Below are 23,994 nucleotides of genomic sequence, written 5' to 3' on the forward strand. Positions count from 1 at the left end.
TACATGCTAGTTTAACTTTATTCATCCTCATATAGAAGCTTCCACATGTAACAGTCCCATATTATGCATATTGCTACAGCAACACTGCTACCTAAAAGTATTTGAAAAATAGCATATTTAAAAAGAGTACACAGCACAGAGCTAAGTAGGAAAGATACAGGTGGGACACAAGGTCCCATGCAGTTGGCTGAAACCCAAAGGTAAACCTGCTAGGATTCATTAAGGCCGAAAAGAGCCGTTTTAAAAAGACAGGATTAATGGGTCATCCTAGTGCCTGGTTTTAACAAATCAGGCAATTTACTTTTGGTTGCAGCCCCCTCTGTGCGAGCAGCAGCACAGGTTTTGTATACTATAAAAGCAGCTTAAGTGGCAATAATGGAATGGGGGAATGCGGATACATAACTAACAATGCGCAAATGATTCACTAAATGCATCAATTAACCGATTTTTTTTTGAACAAACAAAATCAAAACAGGGAAGTTGTTTGAATGTAAAATTGTAATATCTGAAAATTAAGATGGATGCAACCTTTAAGCATTTGACAAATAGACTAAAATTAAGCCGTAAGTAATTGATTTTCTATCCCTGCTTTTAGTTGTGCAAAATTACCTGTTCATCTAATTGGAATGAACTGAAGAAATAAAGGAAGAACTTGCATTCATAGATTGCCTCATCACATCTCAAATCATTCTGGAACACTTCAATCATTTATTCATTTATGGGATGTGGTTATTGTTGGCTAGGCCAGCATTTATTGCCCACCCCTAATTGCTCGAGAAGGTGGTGGTGAACCCCATTCTTGAACCGCTGCAGTCCGTGTGGGTATAGTACTGTTAGGAAGGGAGTTCCAGGATTTTGACCCATCGACTGTGAAGGAATGTCGATATAGTCCCAAGTCAGGATGGTGTGTGTGGCTTGGAGGGGAACTTGCAGGTGGTGGCGTTCCCATGCATCTGCTGCCCTTGTCCTTCTAGTTGGGAAAGGTCGTGGGTTTGGAAGGTGCTTTCTAAGGAGCCTTGGTGCATTGCATCTTATAGATGGTACACACTGCTGCCACTAAGAATCGGTGGCGGAGGGAGAGAATGTTTGAAGATGGGGTGCCAATCAAGCGGGCTGCTTTGTCCTGGATGGTGTCGAGCCTCGAGTGTTGTTGAAGCCATCCAGGCAAGTGGAGAGTATTCCATCACACTCCTGACTTGTGCCTTGCAGATGGACAGGCTTTGGGGAATCAGGAGGTGAGTAACCCGCCCCAGGAGTCCTAGCCTCCGACCTGCTCTTGTTGCCATGGTATTTATATGGCTACTCCTGTTCAATTCCTGGTCAATGGTAACCTCCAGGACGTTGATAATGGGGGATTCAGCGATTGTAATGGCATTGAAAATCAAGGGGAGATGATTAGATTATCACTTGTTTAAGAGAGTCAATGCCTGACACTTGTGTGGCGCGAATGTTACTTGCCACTTATCAGGCCAAGCTTGGATAATATCTAGGTCTTGCTGCATTTCTACACGGACTGCTTCAGTATCTGAGGAGTCGCAAATGGTGCTGAACATTCTGCAATCAGCGAACATCCCCACTTCTGACTTTATGATTGAAGGAAGGTCATTAATGAAGCAGCTGAAGATGATTGGGCCTCGGACACGACCCTGAGGAACTCCTGCAGTGATGTCCTGCAGCTGAGATAATTGACCTCCAAAAACCACAACCATCTTCTTTTGCACTAGGTATGACTCCAACCAGTGGAGTGTTTTCTCCCTGATTCCCATTGACTTCAGTTTTGCTAGGGCTCCTTGATGCCATACTCGGTCAAATGCTGCCTTGATGTCAAGGGCAGTCACTCTCACCTCAGCTCGAGTTCAGCCTCCGCTGGCTGGAGTCATACCTAGCGCAAAGGAAGATGGTTGTGGTTGTTGGAGGTCAAACATCTAGGACATCACTGCTGGAGCTCCTCAGGGTAGTGTCCTAGGCCCAACTATCTTCAGCTGCTGGATGGGTGCAGCTCCAACAACACTCAAGAAGCTCGACACCAACCAGGACAAAGCAGCTCGCTTGATTGGCACCCCATCTACAAACATTCACTCTCTCCACCACCGACGCACAGTGGCAGCAGTGTGTACCATTAACAAGATGCACTGCAGCAATGCACCAAGGCTCCTTAGACAGCACCTTCCAAACCCGCAACCTCTACCAACTAGAAGGACAAGGGCAGCATATGCATGGGAACACCACCACCTGCAAGTTCCCCTCCAAGTCACACACCATCCTGATTTGGAACTACATCGCATGCTGCTTATGCTGTGTGTCACACAAGTAGTCTGGGTTGTAGCTTGACCAGGTTGATACCCCATTTTGAGGCATGTCTGGTGCTGCTTCTGGCATGCCCTCCTGCACTCTTCATTGAACCAGGGTTGATTGCCCACCTTGATGGTAATGGTAGAATGGGGAATATGCCGGGCTATGAGATTAAAGATTGTGGTTAATGACAATTCTGCTGCTGCTGATGGCTCACCGCCTCATGGATACCCAGCTTTGAGTTACTAGATCTGTTCGAAGTCTATCCCATTTAGCACGGTGGTAGTGTATCCTCAATATGAAGACGGGACTTAGTCTCCACAAGTACTGTGCGGTGGTCACTCCTACCAATACAGTCATGGACAGATGCATCTGCGGCAGGCAGATTGGTGAGCACAAGGACAAGTATGTTTTTCCCTCTTGTTGGTTCCTGCACTACCTGCTGCAGTCCCAGTGCAGCAGCTATGTCCTTTAGGACCCAGCCAGCTTGGTCAGTAATGGTGCTACTGAGCCACTCTTGGTGTTGGACAAAGAAGCCCCCCCACCCACAGTACATTCTGTGCCCTTGCCACCCTCAGTGCTTCCTCCAAATGGTTTTCAACATGGAGGAGTACTGATTCCTCAGCTGAAAAGGGGGGGGGGGGGGGGGGGGGTGAGTGGAGGGTGGTAGGTGAGATCAGCAGCAGGTCGTACTTGACCATGTTTGACCTGATGCCATGAGACTTCATGGGGTCCGGAGTTGATGTTGAGGACTCCCAGGACAATTCCCTCTCAACTGTATACCACTGTGCAGCCACCTCTGCTGGGTGGGACAGGACATGCCCGTGGATGGTGATGGCGGTATCTGGGACATTGCCTCTAAGATATGATTCTGTGAGTATGACTATGTCAGGCTACTGCTTGACTAGTCTGTGGGACAGCTCTCTCAACTTTGGCACAAGCCCTAGATGTTAGTAAGGAGGACTTTGCAGGGATGACAGGGCTGGGTTTGCTGTTGTTGTTTCCGGTACCTCGGTCAGGTGGTCCGTCCAGCTTCATTCCTTATTGACTTTGTAGCGGTTTGATACAACTTGCTAGGCCATCTCAGAGGGCATTAAGAGTCAGCCACATTGCCGTGGATCTGGAGGACAGCAGATTTCCCTCCCTAAAGGACATTAGTGAACCAGATGGGTTTTTACAACAATCGACAATGGTTTCATGGCCATCATTAGAAGAGCTTTTTAATTCCAGATTTATTAGTTGAAGTCAAATTTCATCTTCTGCCATGGTGGAATCTGAACCCACGTCCCCGTAGCATTAGCCAAGGACTCTGGATAGTGAGACCGGGGCTATTGGCACTACGCCATCACCTCCCCTTTAGGAAACATTCCAAAGTGCTTCGCAGGAATATTAACAAAATTTGGCACAGAGTCACATGAGGCGATATTCTGACAAATGATGAAAAAGACTGGAGAAACTGCAGCACTTTGCACACAGCAAGGCCCACAGGCACGAGATAGATGAATGACAGTCAGCATTGGCTTCGGGTGGCCAGGGCACAAGAAAATTTCGTGAATAATGCCATATAATCTTTAATGTCTCTCTGAACCACTGGAAAAGGAATCTGTTTATAAAGCGCTTCCCATGAAAACTCAAGGATAAAGACTTTTCCCCAATAGAAAGGGCCAGCAGCTTTGTTGAATAGTCAGCCAGCATGAGTGCTTTCAAAAACCAGCATAGCAATATCACACATCATCCTGCAAATAATACTGTATTATTTAAGTCATGAACAGACAAAGCTTACATGGATGTCACTCAATACAACCTACCTTCCCTTTACACCTGCTGCTTCAATGTGCCTTTGAGCATTGACCAATCATCCATCCAGACATAGAATTCAAGGTGTTCTTTTCTTCTGTAAGCTTATCATCTGTGATAAACTGCAGCTTGCTTAAGACACTCCCATCATTGCCATCCTCGCTTCGCAAACATACTCTGCCCCCAAATTATTTCTTTTAAAATTGTCAAGACTCTCCATGACCTTGTGCCATCCTATCTCGAACATTCTCCAGCTTGATGTCCACTCTCACATGCTTCAGGCCTAGAAATTTGATATTTTGTGGTCACTGCTACTCTCCCAAACACTCAAAAGTGGATTAGTTCAAGGACAGATTCAGAGTTGGCACCTTAGTCTGCAAAATGCGCTCACTGGGTTCAGTTCAAAAATTCATGATTCACCATTGGCTCAAAAACTACATCTTTGTAAATGATCTGTTCATCTGAGCCATGCTTAAAATTCTCCTTTTCACATCATGTTGGAGCCAAGTTCAAGTGCCCAGACGGACAAACCAATAATGAACATTAATCCAAATAAATGCTAAATTTTCATCCCAGAAAAGGACTGGGTAGCAAAAAAAATGAAAGAACATTGGGCAATATACAGATATTTAAATCACTCTGCAACATGGACAGTAGAACTAAATAAGCCACTGTTATTATTACTGTTCGTGGCTCTGAGAAAGGGAATGTCAGCAGTGTCTGGTAATATTCCTTAAAAACAACAGTTAACTTCTCACCCCAATCATTATGAACTGAAGCTCCTGCACTTTTGAGATGCTAAGAAAACTGTAACAAAGGAAGTATTATAGTATGCTGAGTGACTCCAGCATTTCTTGTTTTTGTTGTATTATAGTATGGGGTTACAAAGTAATGCAAGCAAAGTTCTGCCTCGTGCAGTATTTTTTATCCATTTGCAGTCTAAGAAGTGGGAGAGTCATGAATAAAAGCACACACAACCAGAGTGCACGGTGGAGTCATGGAACAGTCAAAGGTCTGAAAACATATTTATGGGTCAACTCAAAGGATTAATCTTCTGAAAATGTCAAGTGTGATAATTAAGTTATAACACTACAAAAATAAAGTGGGTTTCCTTGATACCCATTACAAGGAATCCAGACTTAATATTTTTGAAACGTAGATCTAAAACCACACTTTCATAAAACAGTAGATGCAATTTCTTGGAGGGAAAAATGTTCCTAATCAAAATTCACGACACCTTAAATAAAGGTTTAAAAAAAAAAGGACATTCCTTCACTTAAGTAGAATTGTTGTTGAATCTGTAAAAATTGGCCAACATGTCTGCAGAAAGTGTCTCCGGTTGCAGAAGCTTGAGCGGCAGCTGGAGTCACTGTGGCGCATCCGCGAGGTGGAGGACTATGTGGATGGCACATTTCAGGAGGTAGTCAAGCCAGTGCCTAAGCAAGCACAGTTTGGGGGGTACTGGGTGGCTGCTGGATGGACAAAGAAGTCAGGGCAGGTTGTGAAGGAGTCCCCAGAGGACATCCCACTTTCTAACCAGTATTCAGTTCTGACTACTGATGGGAGAGAGTGTTCCTCCGGAGAATGCACCGAGAATGTCATGGCTGACTTGGCTGTGCTGGGTTGGGAAAAAAGGGACAAGAGGGCAATAGTGGTAGGGGATTCTATGGTTAGAGGAACAGATAGGAGTTTCTGTGGTCGCAGACGTGATTCCAGGATGGTATGTTGCCTCCCTAGTGCAAGGGTCACGGATATCACTGAGCGGCTACAAAGTATTCTGGAGGGTGAGGGTGTACAACCAGAGGTCATGGTCCACGTTGGTACCAATGACATAGGTAGAAAGAGGAATAAGGTCCTGCAAAAAGAATTTAGGGAGCTAGGCAGCAGATTAAAAAGTAGGACCTGAAAGGTTGTAATCTCTGGGTTTCTTCCGGTGCCACGGGCTAGTGAGTATATGAATAGGAGGTTACAGCAGATGAATGCATGGTTGGGGAGATGGTGCAGGAGGGAGGGCATTCGATCTTGGATCACTGGGCCTGTTTCTGGTGAAGGTGGGATCTGGATAAGATGGACGGATTGCACCTGAACCAAAACGGGATTAGCATCCTTGCTGGAAGGTTTGCTAGTGCTGTTCAGGGGGGTGGCGGGGGGGGAAGAGATAGAGAGTGGGGGGGGGGGGGGGGGGGGGGGGAAAAGGATTTAAAATAATTTGGCAGGGGGATGGGATACAGAGTGGATGCACAGTAGAGGGTGTTGTACAATCAAATATTAATGTGAAGCTAAGTCAGTCCGGAGGACACAGTAAATGTCGACCTGTTAAGGCTCAGGCAGAGAATGCAAGGCTGGATTGTATCTATTTTAATACAAGGACTCTTACTAATAAGGCAGATGAATTGAGGGCATTGATTAACACATGGGAATATGATATTATTGCTATTACTGAGACATGGTTGAGGGAAGGGCAGGACTGGGCAGCTTAATATTCTAGGGTATAGAATCTTCAGACGTGATAGGGGAGGGGGTACAAGGGGAGGTGGCATTGCACTGTTGATTAAAGAGACAATTACTGCAGTAAGAAGGGATGATATCCTAGAAGGTTCCTCAAATGAGGCCATATGGGTAGAACTTAAGAACAAAAAGGGGGCAGTCACTTGGCTGAGAGAGTACTACAGGCCTCCAAATAGTCAGGGAGAGACAGAGGAGCAGATATGTAGGCAAATCTCAGGGAGGTGCATAAATAATAGGGTAATAATAGTAGGGGATTTCAACTTTCCCTATATTAGAGGGGATAGTATTAGTGCAGAAAGCTTAAAGGGGGCGGAATTCTTCTAGTGTATTCAGTAGAGCTTTTTGAGCCAGCACGTAGAGAGTCTTACAAGAGGAGGGGCGTTACTGGACTTAATCCTCGGGAATGATGGCGGACAAGTGGTAGGAGTGGCAGTGGGGGTGCATTTCGGGGATAGTGACCATAACTCTGTCAGATTTAAGATTGTTATGGAAAAGGACATAGAGGGATCGGAAATAAGAACACTGAATTGGGGGAAGGCAGATTTCAATATGACAAAACAGGATCTGGCCAAAGTGAACTGGAGCAGCTTCTTACAGGAAAGTCTACATCAGACCAGCGGGAGTTGTTTAGAAGGGAAATTGTGAGGGTTCAGGTGCAGCATGTTCCTGTAAAAGTGAAGAATAGGACCAACAGGTCAAGGGAACCTTGGAGGTCAAGGGATATAGAGGATTGGATAAGGGAAAAAAAGCTGGTGTACGGCAGATTCAGAGTGCTGAAAACAGCGGAGGCCCTAGAGGAGTATAGAAAGTGCAGGGGAGTACTTAAAAAAATAATTAGGAGAGCAAAGAGGGGGCATGAAAAATCACTGGCAGACAAGATAAAGGAAAATCCCAAGGCGTTTTATAAGTATGTTAGGGGCAAGAGAATAACCAGGGAAAAAGTAGGGCCCATTAGGAATCATAGAGGCAATCTGTGGTGTGGAGCCGGAGGACATAGGGGAGGTTTTGAACGATTTCTTTTCATCTGTGCTCACTATGGAGAAGAACGATGTAGGTGCACTGATCAGGAAAAGGGATTGCGATATACTTGATCAAATTAGCATTGAAAAGGAGGAAGTATTAGCTGTTTTAGCAGGCTTGAAGGTGGATAAATCCCCAGGCCCAGATGAGATGTATTCCAGGCTGCTATGCGAGGCAAGGGAGGAGATAGCCGGGCCTCTGACACAAATTTTCAAATCCTCTCTGGCCACAGGAAAGGTACCAGAGGATTGGAGGACAGCGAATGTGGTACCATTATTTAAGAAGGGTAGCAGGGATAAACCAGGTAATTACAGGCCAGTGAGTCTAACATCAGTGGTATGGAAATTATTGGAAAAAATTCTGTGAGACAGGATTAATCTCCACTTGGAAAGGCAGGGATTAATCAGGGATAGTCAGCATGTCTTTGTCAGGGGAAGATTGTGTCCAACAAATTTGATTGAATTTTTCGAGGAGGTGACTAGAGGTGTAGATGAGGGTAAAGCAGTTGATGTAGTCTACATGGACTTCAGTAAGGCTTTTGATAAGGTCCCACATGGGAGATTGGTTAAGAAAGTAAAGGCCCATGGGATCCAGGGTAATTTGGCAAATTGGATTCAAAATTGGCTTAGTGGCAGGAGGCAGAGGGTGATGGGAGAGGGTTGTTTCTGCAAGTGGAAGCCTGTGACCAATGGTGTACTGCAGGGATTGGTGCTGGGGCCCTTACTGTCTGTAGTGTATATTAATGATTTAGACATGAATATAAGAGGTATGATCAGTAAGTGCGCAGACGACACGAAAGTTGGTGGTGTCATAAATAGTGAAGAGGAAAGCCTTAGACTACAGGACGATATAGATGGGCTGGTAAGATGGGTGGAGCAGTGGCAAATTGAGTTTAATCCTGAGAAGTGTGAGGTGATGCACTTTAGGAGGTCTTACAAAGCAATGGAATACACAATGGATGGTAAGACAGTAGGGAGTACAGGGGGTCAGAGGGACCTTGAAAGCAGCAGCACAGGTAGATAAGGTGGTTAGGAAGGCTTACGGGATACTTGCCTTGATTAGCCGAGGCATAGAATATAAGAGTAGGGGGGTTATGATGGAGCTGAATAAAACGCTGGTTAGGCCACAGTTGGAGTACTGTGTACAGTTCTGGTCGCCACACTATAGGAAGGATGTGATTGAAGTGGAGAGGATGCAGAGGAGATTCACAGGATGTTGCCTGGGCTGGAGCATTTCAGTTATGAAGACCGACTAGATAGACTGGGGTTGTTTTCCTTGGAGTGGAGAAGGCTGAGGGGGGACCTGATTGAGGTATACAAAATTATGAGGGGCATTGATGGGACAGATAGGAAGAAACATTTTCCCTTAGCGGAGGGGTCAATAACCATGGGGCATAGGCTTAAGGTAAGGGACAGGAGGTTTAGAGGGGAGTTAAGGAGGAATGTTTTCACCCAGAGGGTGGTTGGAATCTGGAACACACTGCCTGAAGGAGTGGTAGAGGCAGGAACACTCACAATATTCAAGAAATATTTAGATGAGCACTTAAAACGGCATAACATACAAGGCTACGGGCCAAGTGCAGGGAAATGGGATTAGTTAGGACAGGTGCTTGATGGTCGGCACAGGCTCGTTGGGCCAAAGAGCCTGTTTCTGTGCTGTAAAACTATGACTATGACTTTCATAAATAATTATAATTTACAATAGCACCTACAAAATTACAAATAAATACAGAAAGTACAGGAAATACTCAGCAGATCAGGCAGCACCCGTGGAGAGAGAAGCAGAGTTAATGTTTCACAGACACGGTCGAGGGCCCCGTCAACCACAGTGGTGGGGAATTCTTGGTTAAGGAAAAAGGAAGACATGTCACAAGCGCTGTTGTGGAAGGTTCCATGATCAGAACAGATACGTCGGAGACGGAGAACTGGGAGAATGGAATGGAGTCCTTACAGGAAACAGGGTGTGAGAAAGAGTAATCAAGGTAGCCGTGGGAGTCGGTGGGCGTATAATGAATATCAGTAGACAGTCTATCCCCAAAGTCGGGGACAGAGAAGTCGGGGACAGAGAAGTCGGGGACAGAGAAGTCGGGGACAGAGAAGTCGGGGACAGAGAAGTCGGGGACAGAGAAGTCGGGGACAGAGAAGTCGGGGACAGAGAAGTCGGGGACAGAGAAGTCGGGGACAGAGAAGTCGGGGACAGAGAAGTCGGGGACAGAGAAGTCGGGGACAGAGAAGTCGGGGACAGAGAAGTCGGGGACAGAGAAGTCGGGGACAGAGAAGTCGGGGACAGAGAAGTCGGGGACAGAGAAGTCGGGGACAGAGAAGTCGGGGAATGGAAGGGAAGTGTCGGAGATGGACCATGTAAAGGTGAGAGAAGGGTGGAAATTGGAAGCAAAGTTGACTGAAGTTTTCAAGTTTGGGGTGGGACAGGAAATGGCACCGATACAGTCATCAATGTATCGGAAAAAGAGTTGGGGAGGGGGCCCGAGTAGGACTGGAACAAGGAATATTCAACATATCCCACAAAAGACATACATAACTAGGACCCATGCGGGTACTCATAGCAATACCTTTTACTTGAAGGAAGTGAGTGGAGTAGATTGAGAAGTTGTTCAATGTGAGAAGTTGCTCAGCCAGGCAGAGGAGGGTGGTGATGGATGGGGACTGGTTGGGCCTCTGTTCAAGGAAGAAACGGAATGTCCTCAGACTGTCCTGGTTGGGGATGGAGGTGTAGAGAGATTGGACGTCCACACTGAAGAGGAGGCGGTTAGGGCCAGGAACCCGGAAATTGTCAAAATTACGTAGGGGCGCCAGAAGAATCGCGGATGAAGGTGGGAAGAGAATGGACCAGGGGAGAAAAGATAGAGTCAAGATAGGAAGAAACAAGTTCAGTGGGGCAGGAACAGGCTGAAATGATGGGTCTACCAGGACAGTCCTGTTTGTGGATTTTAAGAAGGTACAAAATTACAGTTAGCCAACAAAAAATGTAGAAGTTAAAACTGTCATAGCTTAATGTTCAAAGATGTAAGTACTTCACTTTTTTGGACTTTGTATTTTGTTAAATGATAAAGCCAACTTTAAAACTGCACTGACAGCAGCAGGGGAAATTAATAAACTTTATTTAAAAAGAGAATACTATGGCACCAAATAAAGGCTATATTTAAAAAACAAATACAAACTAAAGCATCTTACCAGCAAGGGAAAAAAAATTAAAATTGCACTTCCAGTACCAGGATATTTAATTTTATTCTACTGTTGGCAGTGCGATTCATTTCTGTAACATGCAAAATACTGTGACTGATTTGAACCAATGAAAAAAGAGCAAAGGTCAGCACTATAAGAATATAAGTCAAAAGATGACAATGCATAGTGCAAACCAATTGATCCTTAAAGGGGGAAGGGCAAATAGCTCAAAAAGCAGCTGCATTTGTACTGAAACTCTCTCCACAGTTAAGGTGTATGTAACATTATTCATCACTGCTGTTTTAAGATTCTTTTGGGCCTCCTTATCTCGAGAGACAATGGATACGCGCCTGGAGGTGGTTAGTGGTTTGTGAAGCAGCGCCTGGAGTGGCTATAAAGGCCAATTCTGGAGTGACAAGCTCTTCCACAGGTGCTGCAGAGAAATTTGTTTGTCGGGGCTGTTGCACAGTTGGCTCTCCCCTTGATCCTCTGTCTTTTTTCCTGCCAACTACTAAGTCTCTTCGACTCGCCACAATTTAGCCCTGTCTTTATGGCTGCCCGCCGATTAGTGATGACATATGAATGAATATTTCAAAAAATCATTTGTGTGCACAGTAGCAAACAGCATGATGTCAGCAGATAGCATCAGCGCACCTCTACTCCCCATACAAACTACTGAAAAAATAGGCAACAATTTCTCAGAGGCCAAAATAATTTGGAAATGCATGCTTGCTTTTCAGGAAAAGTACTGAGATGACCTGTTTTGTCCCCAGAACAGCTTAAAAGATGGCAGCCAGATTCAGCTCAACATTGGTCTGGATTTTGCGCTGATGCGGACAGTTCACCGTCAAAATCTTGCAAATTCTGAATCAATATAACTAGAGTTCTTGGTTCAGTTCCTTTTGTTGAATACGAAGAGCCAGATATAATGATGTGTTTCTTTTCCCTGTTCCAAATTTAGTTATTTTAATCCCCTCGTTATACTAAAACGTGTTAGTTATTCTCATTTTCACCTTGTGCACCAAAGTGACAATAAGCATTGTTATGACTGACCGCTCCTGTCAAAGCCCCCAATCAAAATATACGAGTCTGATTGTGGTGGGAGAAACACACTGTTAATTCAATCCCGTTGCTCCAAAGATCAGCTAACATATCATTTAAAACTTGCCAAATTAAAGAAAGACCCAGCCAAATTGTACCATCTATTAACCCCCGAATGAGGCTAACCAAACCAGGTGGCTTTAAATCAACAAATTAACTCTTCAATTAGAATGAACTAAATTCTTAAACAGTACTAAGATTATAGACAACATTTAAAATAGAAAAAATTAGAGTCCTTGCAAATTTACAGTCCAATGTTGCTTTAAGTCCTCACAGTATGTTGCTCAAGGTCCTCACAGTCGTCCGATGTGGGAAAAAGTTCTTCCACAGTAGAACAGTCCGTAGTCTAGCTTCAGCAGTAGGTGATGCTTTCCTTCTCCAGCGAATTTCAACAATTAACAACTTGCAAACACTTTCAATGGAATCAAGCTGACTTTAGAGTTTTTGAGGGACAAAAGATTGTCACAGTCTAACTTCCCTTTCTTCAATTAAAACTACCAGAGATCTGTGTTTTGGCTTGACTTTTTTTTAAATTTTGAGACATAATAATTAAACAGACTAATATCCTATTCCTTCAGTTTAAATGGTTGAGAGCTCTTTTTCAGGTGTGATTTTTTAGATTTTAGATTTAGAGATACAGCACTGAAACAGGCCCTTCGGCCCACCAACTCTGTGCCGACCATTAACCACCCATTTATACTAATCTACATTAATCCCATATTCCTACCACATCCTCACCTGTCCCTATATTCCCCTACCACCTACCTATACTAAGGGCAATTTCTAATGGCCAATTTACCTATCAACCTGCAAGTCTTTTGGTTGTGGGAGGAAACCGGAGCACCCGAAGGAAACCCACGCAGACACAGGGAGAACTTGCAAACTCCACACAGGCAGTACCCAGAACTGAACCCGGGTCGCTGGAGCTGTGAGGCTGTGGTGCTGCTAAACACCAGAGCTGTCTGTGTCCATGTGTCCTCTGTATCTGTGTTAGAACAAACTGTCTTCAACTAAAAGCCAGTTCAAAACCGAATTGTAACAAATGTATCGCATGAGAACCATTCCCAGTGGCTGTATCTATGGTAACGAGAATGCATCCTTTGAATCGCAGTCTCCAAATGGCTGTTTCTAACGGCAACCGAAAATGCACCTTTCAATAACTCCTGAGGCTTGCCAGTTCTTAAAGCAATACTGATGCTTAGCAATCCTTAAAGGCAAACCACATATTCCCAAAAAAACACTATAGGACCATGACACCACCGACCCTAGCGGAATGAAACGCCATTCCTGAAATGAGTTTCATTACAATGGGTAAAAAAAAACAAATTGAAAAATCTCTAACTTTTTCCACACATTTACAGATATATACACTTCTAAAAATAAATGTTTAGACGACAGCAACAAGTTCCACCAGAACACTTCGGCTTTACATTTTCAAAAGGTTGTTCCCATTAACCCATTTCTAATTTACAAGCATAGTCTTCCAATTGTTTCGTGTTTTCCTTCCAAGTATCCCTATTGTCCATCACCTGAGCCAGGTAAGCTGTACAGCTCGGAGCACTGACCACTGCTGGGTTCACTATTCTCTGAGAAGTTTCTCGAATACCCCTTAGCCTATGTGGCATGACTTGACACTGGAAAACTCTGTCCGGTGTAACAGAAGCTGATTTTTTCTTACCCTGGGGTATCAAAGGAATTTGACAGTATCCTTCCAACACATCTGTCTCTTTAAGTTGCCCACTCTGTCCATAAAGTCCTTTAAATGAGAATTTGGGTAGGAGTCTACCTTCTTTACCACAGTGACTTTTCTAGAGTCTATGCAAGTTTGAGCCGTCCCACCAGGTTTAATCATCAAGACCATCTGCGAATTCCAGCTATCCTGACTATGTTCAGCTAAGCTGCTCTTCAGCATGCATTGTACCTCTGCTTCCACTTGGGCCTGTCTGTCTGGACCCAAGCAACAAGAAAGTCATTTTAAAGGAATGGCTCCCCCTATACCCACATCATGTGTGGCTAAGATTGTACATCCTGGCTTATCCCTACAAACTTTTTGAAACATTGTGAAAACCCTGGTTAGGACTTCATGCTGTTTTGCCTCTAAGTGTAAAAGCCTACTGTTTAATTTTCCTAGCCATTCTGCATTCGCTAATGGGACAGTTGGAGGTTCAATCTGAGAACTTCCTCGGTCTAATTCTGCCTCATCCTCACTATCGTTTTCCTTCTCCACAGCCCCGATTACCTGACATACCTGTTCTGGCTTATCCTCCTCCCTGCGGTAATGCTGTTTGAGCAAATTAATGTGACACAACCGGTTCTTCTTCCGGCGATCAAGGGTGTCAATCAAGTAATCTACCTTACCCACTCTTTTGATCACTCTATATGGGCCACTGAACCGTACTTTCACTGGTTCTCCCTGTGATGGTAACACTAATACCTCATCCCCTGGTTTTATGGTAGGTTGTGGTTTTCCCACCGCTTCACAGGTGTGGCATGCCCTACAAAATTGTCTCACATCCTTTGTAAGACCTGGCCAGGAATAATGTTTGTTTATGTGTGATTTGGTCTTCCGAATTCCCCTATGTCTTGCAAAAGGAATCTCGTGTGCTAACCTTAATAATCCTTGTCGATATTTAGGTGGTACCGCTATCTGTTCAACAACTGTCCAGTCTTCGTCGGCAGGTCTATGAGGTGGTCTCCATTTCCTCCTCAAAACCCCATTTGCCATATAATAGCCTTCCGGAACTCCTTTCACCTCAGCTTCTGAGAGAGCCATCTGTGCTATTTGGTAGATCTCTGGATCAGCTTGCTGTGCTGCAATGATAACAATCGGTTAAAAATCTCATTTGGATTATCTAAATCCCCAAATAAGGTTTCAGATGCCTGATTATCTATTTGTGGTGCCCCTTTTACCTCCGACAATGGATCCTGTTTAGCCATTGCTCGGGTAACTACACACGCACAAAATATTCTCGGAACATAGAACAGTACAGCACAGTACAGGCCCTTCTGCCCACGATGTTGTGCCGAACCTTTAACCTACTCTAGGATTAAACTACCTACATACCCTTCATACTACTATCATCCATGTACCTATCCAAGAGTCGCTTAAATGTCCCGAATGTATCTGCTTCTACCACCACCGCTGGCAGTGCATTCCACGCACCCACCACTCTCTGTGTAAAGAACCTACCTCTGACATCTCCCTGAAACCTTCCTCCAATCACCTTAAAATTATGCCCCCTGGTGATAGCCCTTTCCACCCTGGGAAAAAGTCTCTGGCTATCCACTCTATCTATGCCTCTCATCATCTTGTACCCCTCTATCAAGTCACCTCTCATCCTTTTTCGCTCCAATGAGAAAAGCCCTAGCTCCCCCAACCTTTCTTCGTAAGACATGCCCTCCAGTCCAGGCAGCATCCTGGTAAATCTCCTCTGCACCCTCTCTAAAGCTTCCACATCCTTCCTATAATGAGGCGACCAGAACTGAACACAATATTCCAAGTGTGGTCTAACCAGGGCTTTATAAAGCTGCAGCATAACCTCGCGGCTCTTAAACTCAATCCCCCTGTTAATGAAAGCCAACACACCATATGCTTTAACAACCCTATCAACTTGGGTGGCAACTTTGAGCGATCTATGGACATGGACCCCAAGATCCCTCTGTTCCTCCACACTGCCAAGAATCCTGTCTTTAAGCCTGTATTCTGCATTCAAATTCGACCTTCCAAAATGAATCACTTCACACTTTTCCAGGTTGAACTCCATCTGTCACTTCTCAGCCCAGCTCTGCATCCTGTCAATGTCCCATTGCAACCTACAACAGCCTTCCACACTATCCACAACTCCAGCAACCTTCGTGTCATCGGCAAACTTGCTAACCCAGCCTTCCACTTCCTCATCCAAGTCATTTATAAAAATCACAAAGAGCAGAGGTCCCAGAACAGATCCCTGCGGAACACCACTGGTCACCGAGCTCCAGGCTGAATACTTACCATCTACCACCACCCTCTGTCTTCTATGGGCCAGCCAATTCTGTATCCAGACAGCCAACATTCCCTGTATCCCATGCCTCCTTACTTTCTGGATGAGCCTACCATGGGGAACCTTATCAAACGCCTTGCTAAAATCCATATACACCACATCCACTGCTCTTCCTTCATCAACGTGTTTTGTCACATCTTCAAAGAATTGAATAAGGCTTGTGAGGCATGACCTGCCCCTCACAAAGCCATGCTGACTGTCTCTAATCAAACTATGCTTTTCCAAATAATCATAAATCCTGTCTCTCAGAATCCTCTCCAATAATTTGCCCACTACCGATGTAAGACTGACTGGTCTATAATTCCAAGGGTTATCCCTATTCCCTTTCTTGAACAAGGGAATAACATTTGCCACCCTCCAATCATCTGGTACTACTCCAGTGGATAGTGAGGACGCAAAGATCATCGCCAAAGGAGCGGCAATCTCTTCCCTTGCTTCCCGTAATATCCTTGGGTATATCCCGTCTGGCCCCGTGGACTTATCTGTCCTCATGTCTTGCAAAATTTCCAGCACATCCTCCCTCTTAACCTCAACCTGTTCGAGCATATCAGCCTGTTTCACGCTGTCCTCACAAACGACCAGGTCCCTCTCACTAGTGAATACTGAAGCAAAGTATTCATTTAGGACCTCCTCTACCTCCTCCGACTCCAGGCACAAGTTCCCTCCACTACCCCTGATCGGCCCTACCCTCACTCTGGCCATCCTCTTGTTCCTCACATAAGTGTAGAACGCCTTGGGATTTTCCTTAATCCTATCCAAGACTTTTTCATGTCCCCATCTAGCTCTCCTAAGTCCATTTCCCAGTTCCTTCCTGGCTACCTTGTAACCCTCTAGAGCCCTGTCTGATCCTTGCTTCCTCAACCTTAAGTAAGCTTCCTTCTTCCTCTTGACTAGCTGTTCCACATCTCTTGTCATCCAAGGTTCCTTCACCCTACCATCCCTTCCTTGCCTCATCGGGACAAACCTATCCAGCAGTCGCAGCAAGTGCTCCCTAAACAACCTCCACATTTCTGTCGTGCATTTCTCTGAGAACATCTGTTCCCAATTTGTGCTCCCCAGTTCCTGCCCAATAGCATTGTAATTTCCCCTCCCCCAAGTAAATACTTTCCCATCCCGTCTGCTCCTATCCCTCTCCATGACTATAGTAAAGGTCAGGGAGTTATGATCACTATCACCGAAATGCTCTCCCACCGAGAGATCTGCCACCTGGCCTGGTTCGTTGTCAAGCACCAAATCCAACATAGCCTCCCCTCTAGTCGGCCTATCTACATATTGAGTCAGGAAACCTTCCTGGACACACCTGACAAAAACTGCTCCATCCAAACTATTTGCACTAAGGAGGTTCCAATCAATATTAGGGAAGTTGAAGTCACCCATGACAACAACCCTGTTACTTCTGCACCTTTCCAAAATCTGCCTCCCAATCTGTTCCTCCGTGTCTCTGTTGCTATTGGGGGGTCTATAGAAAACTCCCAATAAAGTGACTGCTCCTTTCCTGTTTCTGACTTCCACCCATAATGACTCAGTGGACAAACCCTCCTCAACGACCTCCCTTTCTGCAGCTGTGATACTATCCCGGATTAGCAATGCCACTCCCCCACCTCTTTTACCTCCCTCCCTATTCCTTTTGAAACATCTAAACCCCGGAACATCCAACATCCATTCCTGCCCCTGTGATATCCATTGTTCATGTAATTGCTCAGTTTTCTTAATTTCACATGGTTCCTCTGCAACCATAGGAGAAACTGATATATTTGATCCTGCCAAATCATTTCCGAGGTAAAATGTGGACAACACCTACAGTTACTACCCCAGTTATTAAGTCACTCTCTAGGCATACTTTATACAAAGGTACGGGTACACACATCCTGCCAATTCCATTAACTAAAGCTTTAGCCTTCAAGGAGCTCTCTGGTGGAAACCTCATGTCATTCCCCAGCGTTTGGGTATCTCCTGTATCCCTGAGTATAATGATAGGTTTTCCTGCCTCACTTACAGGATACGGAGTTACTCTCCCCTTTGACAAAAAATCATTGCAACTCTCAGGTATTTTATTCTTATCCTCTACACTCCTCTTAGTTTTAGTTTCTGCTTTCACATTCACAGCTGTCGTTCAAGCTATAGCCTGGTCTGCTATACTCTCAGTCAGAGTCTTTTACTCTGCACTAACTTCGCGTACCCCTAAAAGTCCTATAGGTTTACCTCGCAATTTCTAGCACTCTGAACGAAGATGACCCGTTTTGTTGCAATGATAACACTTTGGCTTGCGAATGTCACTTCTACCCTCAGGGCGGCGCAGTGGTTAGCACCGCAGCCTCACAGCTGCAGCGACCCGGGTTCAATTCTGGGTACTGCCTGTGTGGAGTTTGCAAGTTCTCCCTGGGTTTCCTCCGTGTGCTCCGGTTTCCTCCCACAGCCCAAAAGACTTGCAGGTTGATAGGTAAATTGGCCATTATAAATTGCTCCTAGTATAGGTAGGTGGTAGGGGAATATAGGGACAGGTGAGGATGTAGTAGGAATATGGGATTAGTGTAGGATTAGTATAAATGGGTGGTTAATGGTCGGCACAGACCCGGTGGGCCGAAGGGCCTGTTTCAGTGCTATAATCTCTAAATCTAAAATCGAAATCACCTTCCTTTCTGACCTGAGGTGGTGATCCTGAGGCATTCCCAGCTGTTCCTTCTTGTCCCCGGCTTCTTGCCTTCCTTTCATTCTCCCACTTTCTATCCTTCTCGGGTTTATGAGGGTGACGGACAAAATAGGTTGGTTTATTCACAAGCTCAAAATCATCAGCAATTGCTGCTGCTTGCCTGGCTTTCAAAACTTTCAGGTTATCTATGAGTTCTCACTACTGAAGGAATGGAGTTTTTAAACTCTTCTAAGAGAATCAATTCTCGAAGATTCTCGTATGTGCTTTCTATCTTTAATACCCGCTTCCAACGGTCAAAATTCATTTGCTTCACCCTCTCAAATTCTAAATACGTCTGCCCAGTCAATCTCCGTAAGTTCTTAAACTTCTGACGGTAAGCTTCAGGGACTAACACATACGCAGAGAGCAAAGCCTTTTTTGCCATCTCATAATCTGCAGAAGCCTCTTCAGAAAGCATGGCATCAGCTTCATGAGCTCTGCCTACCAGCCTGCCCTGCATGAGCAATGTCCAGCTTTCTTTCCGCCATTTCATCTGTTTGGCTATTTTTTCACAAGATATGAAAAATGCCTCTATGTCCCTTTTCTCAAACTTAGAAAGAGCCTGTATAAATTGAAACAACTTCTCGCTGGCTCCTGATCTAAATTCAGATTCTTCCTGACCCGAATTTTCCCTGGATTTAAGACAACCCCTTTGTTTTAGTTCCACCTCTTTTAACCTAAATTCCCTCTCTTCTCTTTCACTTTCTCTCCGAAATGCTCTCTTTCTCCCTTTCCTCCAATTCAAGTTTTCTTAATTCTTTTTCTGCCTCAAGTTTTTTCATTTCCAACTCCTGCTGAAGCTCCAGTTTTTTCATTTCTAACTGAATCCTAGCCAATTCCACTGCATCAGTCTCGGACCTATTACCTTCCTGTGTCTCATATTCCCTTTCTTATCCCTCGTATTGCCCTTCACCTGTATTATCATCATGATCATCTTCTTCTACTAATTCCAGATGTTCGGCTATTATTTCAATTATCTCTGCTTTTTTGGCACCTGATTTCAATTCCAACCCCAATTTCGCTGCCAATTCTTTTAATTTGTTCTTAGCTAAAGTTATCAAGTCACACAGGGAAACATTCTGCTTTCCCAAAAAACTCTGCTACAACTAGTGCCATAACAATGGTATAGACTGTACCTTATTATACAATAGACCTGGTTCTTTTAATTTCTTTGTAATTGCTGTCAGATTTAGATCCCAACAATCAAGTTTCCAACTGATAAAACCCCAGACTCGAGAGAAATTAAATATGATGCCAAATGCATGACCCCAATTAAAATGTTATCCCAGAGACGGGTAATTACTATGATTCCAAATGTGAGCCCTCCAGATTAGACTGATTCTGATCCCAGCCGCGAGCCACCAAATTAAATATGATTCAACTGCAAGCGAAGAATCCAGAAACCCAATTAATATGTGATTCAAATCTTGAGTGAGCCCCCAATTAATATGTTATTCAAATCCCAGACAAGCCCCAATAAATATGTTATGACCGACCGCTCCTGTCAAAGCCCCCAATCAAAATATACGATTGAGATTGTGGTGGGAGAAATGCACGAATAATCCAATCCCGTCGCTCCACGGATCGCCTATCATTTAAAACTTTCCAAATTAAAGAAAGACCCAGCCAAATTGTACCATCTATTAACCCCCGAATGAGGCTAACCAAATCAGGTGTCTTTAAATCAATAAATTAACTTTTTAATTAGAAGAACTAAATTCTTAAACACTATGAAGAAATCAACATTTAAAAAAGAAAAAATTAGAGTCCTTGCAAATTTACAGTCCAAAGTTGCTTTAAAGTCCTCACAGTTGTCCGATGCGGAAAAAAGGTTCTTCCACAGTGAACAGTCTGCAGTCTAGCTTCAGCAGTAGGTGATGCTTTCCTTCTCCAGCGAATTTCAATGATTAACAACTTGCAAACACTTTCAATGGAATTAAGCTGACTTTAGAGTTTTTGAGGGACAAAAGATTGTTGCAGTCGAACTTCCCTTTCTTCAATTTAAATTACCAGAGATCTCCGTTTTGGCTTGACTTTTTTTTAGAATTTTGAGAGATAATAATTGAACAGACTAAAATCCTATTCCTTCAGTTTAAATGGTTGAGAGCTCTTTTTCAGGTATGCTAAGCACCACAGCTGTCTGTGTCCATGTGTCCTCTGTGTCTGTGTTAGAACAAACTGTCTTCAACTAATCTCCAGTTCAAAACCAAATTGTAACAAATGTATCGTACGAGACTCACTCCCAGTGGCTGTATCTATGGTAACGAGAATGCACCCTTTGAATCGCAGTCTCCAAATGGCTGTTTCTAATGGCAACCAAAAATGCTCCTTTCTTTCACTCCTGAGGCTTGCCGGTTCTTAAAGCAATACTGATCCTTGGCAAGCCTTAAAGGCAAACCGCATATTCCCGAAAAAAAACAACAGGGCCATTTCAGCATTAGCATGGTCTCAGTAAAAAATTTAGTTTCCCCTTAGAGTAGAGTAACAGTCAAGATATTTCATTCTGTAATAAAGCCACTTTGTGGAAATTTTGATTAACTTGGTGATTTAGAAGGGGCTGCAAACATCTGTATCTGACAAGAAATGATATGGTGTTAGGTCAAGTAACACTACTTCAAAGTTACTTGAACAAATTCACAAGTATTTAGGATATACCTACTTTTGATTTAGATTTAGAGATACAGCACTGAAACAGGCCCTTCGGCCCACCGAGTCTGTGCTGACCATTAACCGCCCATTTATACTAATCCTACACTAATCCCATATTCCTACCACATCCTCACCTGTCCCTATATTCCCCTTCCACCTACCTATACTAGGGGTAATTTATGATGGCCAATTCACCTATCAACCTGCAAGTCTTTTGGCTGTGGGAGGAAACCGGAGCACCCGGAGGAAACCCACGCTATGAGCTAAAAAAAAAAGCAAGACTAAAGTATAGCCCATTGTAATAACTAATACTATCATCTAACCAGCTTTTTGATTACTCAACCATTATTATTATTTTACTTCATCGTGTCCATTTAAAAGATATATTGATGAGCTTTTCATTCAGTCTACTGTGGGTTATGTCCTTCCATTCATCTGTGAGAATCTGAGAACTTTGAAACTGTTTTCAAGATGGCTGTAAACTAATTCTGCTCATTCGAGAAGCACTTCCCATAATTCAGCTCAGTTAGCATAGTCTGTTGTCTAGAATTCAAACACAAAGCCGATGCTACAAAGCTGTGCTTCATTAAACTTTTCTTCCATGCTGGGGGTGCTGCCTTGAAAACTTCATACTTCAGTTGGAACTTTCATCAACTACTGTTGTGATTCGGGTCTGGGAAATGTTCTTGAATCATAGAATCAGAGAAAGTTTAAGGCACAGAAAGAGGCCACTTGGCCCATCGTGTCTGCGCTGGCCGAAAAACAATCCACCTATTCTAATCCCACCTTCCAGCATTTAGTCCGTAGCCCTGCAGCTTAGGGCACTTGAGGTGCATATCCAGACTCCTTCTGAATGAGGTGAGGGTCTCTGCCTCAACAACCCTTTCAGGCAGTGAGTTCCAGACCATCACCACCCTCTGGGTGAAAACGCTTTTCCTCATCTCCCCGATAATTTTTCTACCAATCACTTTAAATCTATGCCCCTTCGTCACTGACCTCTCTGCTAAGTTGAATAGACCCTCCACCTTCACTCTATCCAGGCCCCTCAAAATTTTATACATTTCAATCAGATCTCCCCTCAGCCTTCTCTGTTCCAAGGAGAACAACCCCAGCCTATCCAGTCTTTCCTCATAGCTGCATTTTTCCAGTCCTGGTAACATCCTCATAAATCTCCTCTGTACCCTCTCTAGTGCAATTATGTCCTTTCTGTAATGAGGTGACCAGAACCGCGCACAGTACTCAAGTTGTGGTCTAACCAATGAGTTGTACAGTTCCAGCATAATCTCCCTGCTCTTGTAATCTCTCACTCAGCTAATAAAGGAAAGGATTCCATATGCCTTCTTAATTACCTTATCGTCTGTCTTGCTACCTTCAGGGATCTGTGGACATTCACTCCAAGGTCCCTTACTTTCTCTACACTTCTCAGTATTTTCCCATTAATAGTGTATTACTTTGCCTTGTTTGACCCCCCCAAATGCATCACCTCACACTTCTCCAAGTCGAATTTCATTTGCCACTTTTCTGCCCATCTGACCAGACTATCAATATCTTCCTGCAGCCGACAGCTATACTCCTCGCCATCTACCACACGGCCAATCCTGTGTCATCTGCAAACTTCTTGATCATGCCCCCTACATTTACGTTCAAATTGTTAATATACACCACAAAAAGCAGGAGACCTAGTACTGAGCCCTGCGGAATGCCACTAGAAACAGTCCTCCAGTTGCTAAAACAGGCGTCAACAATTACTCTTCGTTTCCTGCCACTGAGCCAATTTTGTATCCACCTTGCTACGTTTCCCTGGATCCCATGGCATTTTTTTTTTTAACCAGTCTGCCATGTGGGACCTTGTCAAAAGCCTTGCTAAAATCCATGTAGACTACATCAACTGCACTACCCTCATCTATCTTCCTTGTTACTTTAATCTCTGGAGTTTAGAAGAAGGAGAGGAGATCTAATTGAGGTATACAAGATGATTAAGGGGATTGACAGAGTAGACATAGAGAGGATGTTTTCTCTTGTGGGGCAATCTAGAATAAGAGTTCATAGTTTTAGGATAAGTGGTAGCAGATTTAAAACAGAGATGAGGAGAAATGACCTCTCAAAGGTTCGTGAATCTGTGGAATTCACTACCCCAGAGTACGGTGGATGCCGGGACATTGGGTAAATTTGAGGAGATAGACAGATTTTTAATTAGAAATAGGTTGAAGGGTTATGGAGAAAGGGCAGGAAAGTGGAGTTGAGGCCGAGATGAGATCAGCCATGATTGTATTGAATGGCGGAGCAGGTTCGAGGGGCTGTATTGCCTACTCCTGCTCCTAGCTCTTATGTACTTCTTCAAAAAATTCGATCAAGTTGGTCAAACAAGATCTTCCCTTAACAAATCTATGTTGACTATCCTTGATTAACCTGTGCCTTTCTAAGTGGCAGTTTATCCTGTCTCAGAATAGATTCCAATAATTTGCCCACTACTGAGGTTAGACTGACTGGCCTATAATTGTTCAGTCCATTCTTTGCTCCCTTTTTAAACAGAGGTACAACGTTAGCAATTCTTCAATCCTCCAGCACCACACCTGTATTCAGCGAGGACCAGAAAATGATGGTCAGACCCTTTGCTATTTCCTCATTTGCTGCTTTTATTAACAGCCTCGGGTACATTTCATCTGGCCCTGGTGATTTATCAACTTTCAAGCGTGCTAATCCCATTAATACTTCC

General features: G+C 44.1%; 1 protein-coding gene across 12 annotated transcripts in view; it reads right to left on the minus strand.

The window, feature by feature from the left end:
• Nucleotides 1-23,994, minus strand: part of LOC137371914 (methyl-CpG-binding domain protein 5-like) — a 321,882-nt gene that overhangs the window by 242,289 nt on the left and 55,599 nt on the right. The window contains exon 1 of one of the 12 annotated variants that reach the window (XM_068034968.1): nucleotides 14,510-14,706. The exons of the other annotated variants lie outside the window; for them this stretch is intronic. The gene's annotated coding sequence lies outside the window, so the exon portion shown is untranslated. Of the gene's footprint in view, nucleotides 1-14,509; nucleotides 14,707-23,994 lie in introns of those variants that run through there. 12 annotated transcript variants of the gene reach the window in all.

Source organism: Heterodontus francisci, chromosome 7 (genome assembly GCF_036365525.1).
Source record: "Heterodontus francisci isolate sHetFra1 chromosome 7, sHetFra1.hap1, whole genome shotgun sequence".
In the NCBI taxonomy this organism is placed as follows: Eukaryota; Metazoa; Chordata; class Chondrichthyes; order Heterodontiformes; family Heterodontidae; genus Heterodontus; species Heterodontus francisci.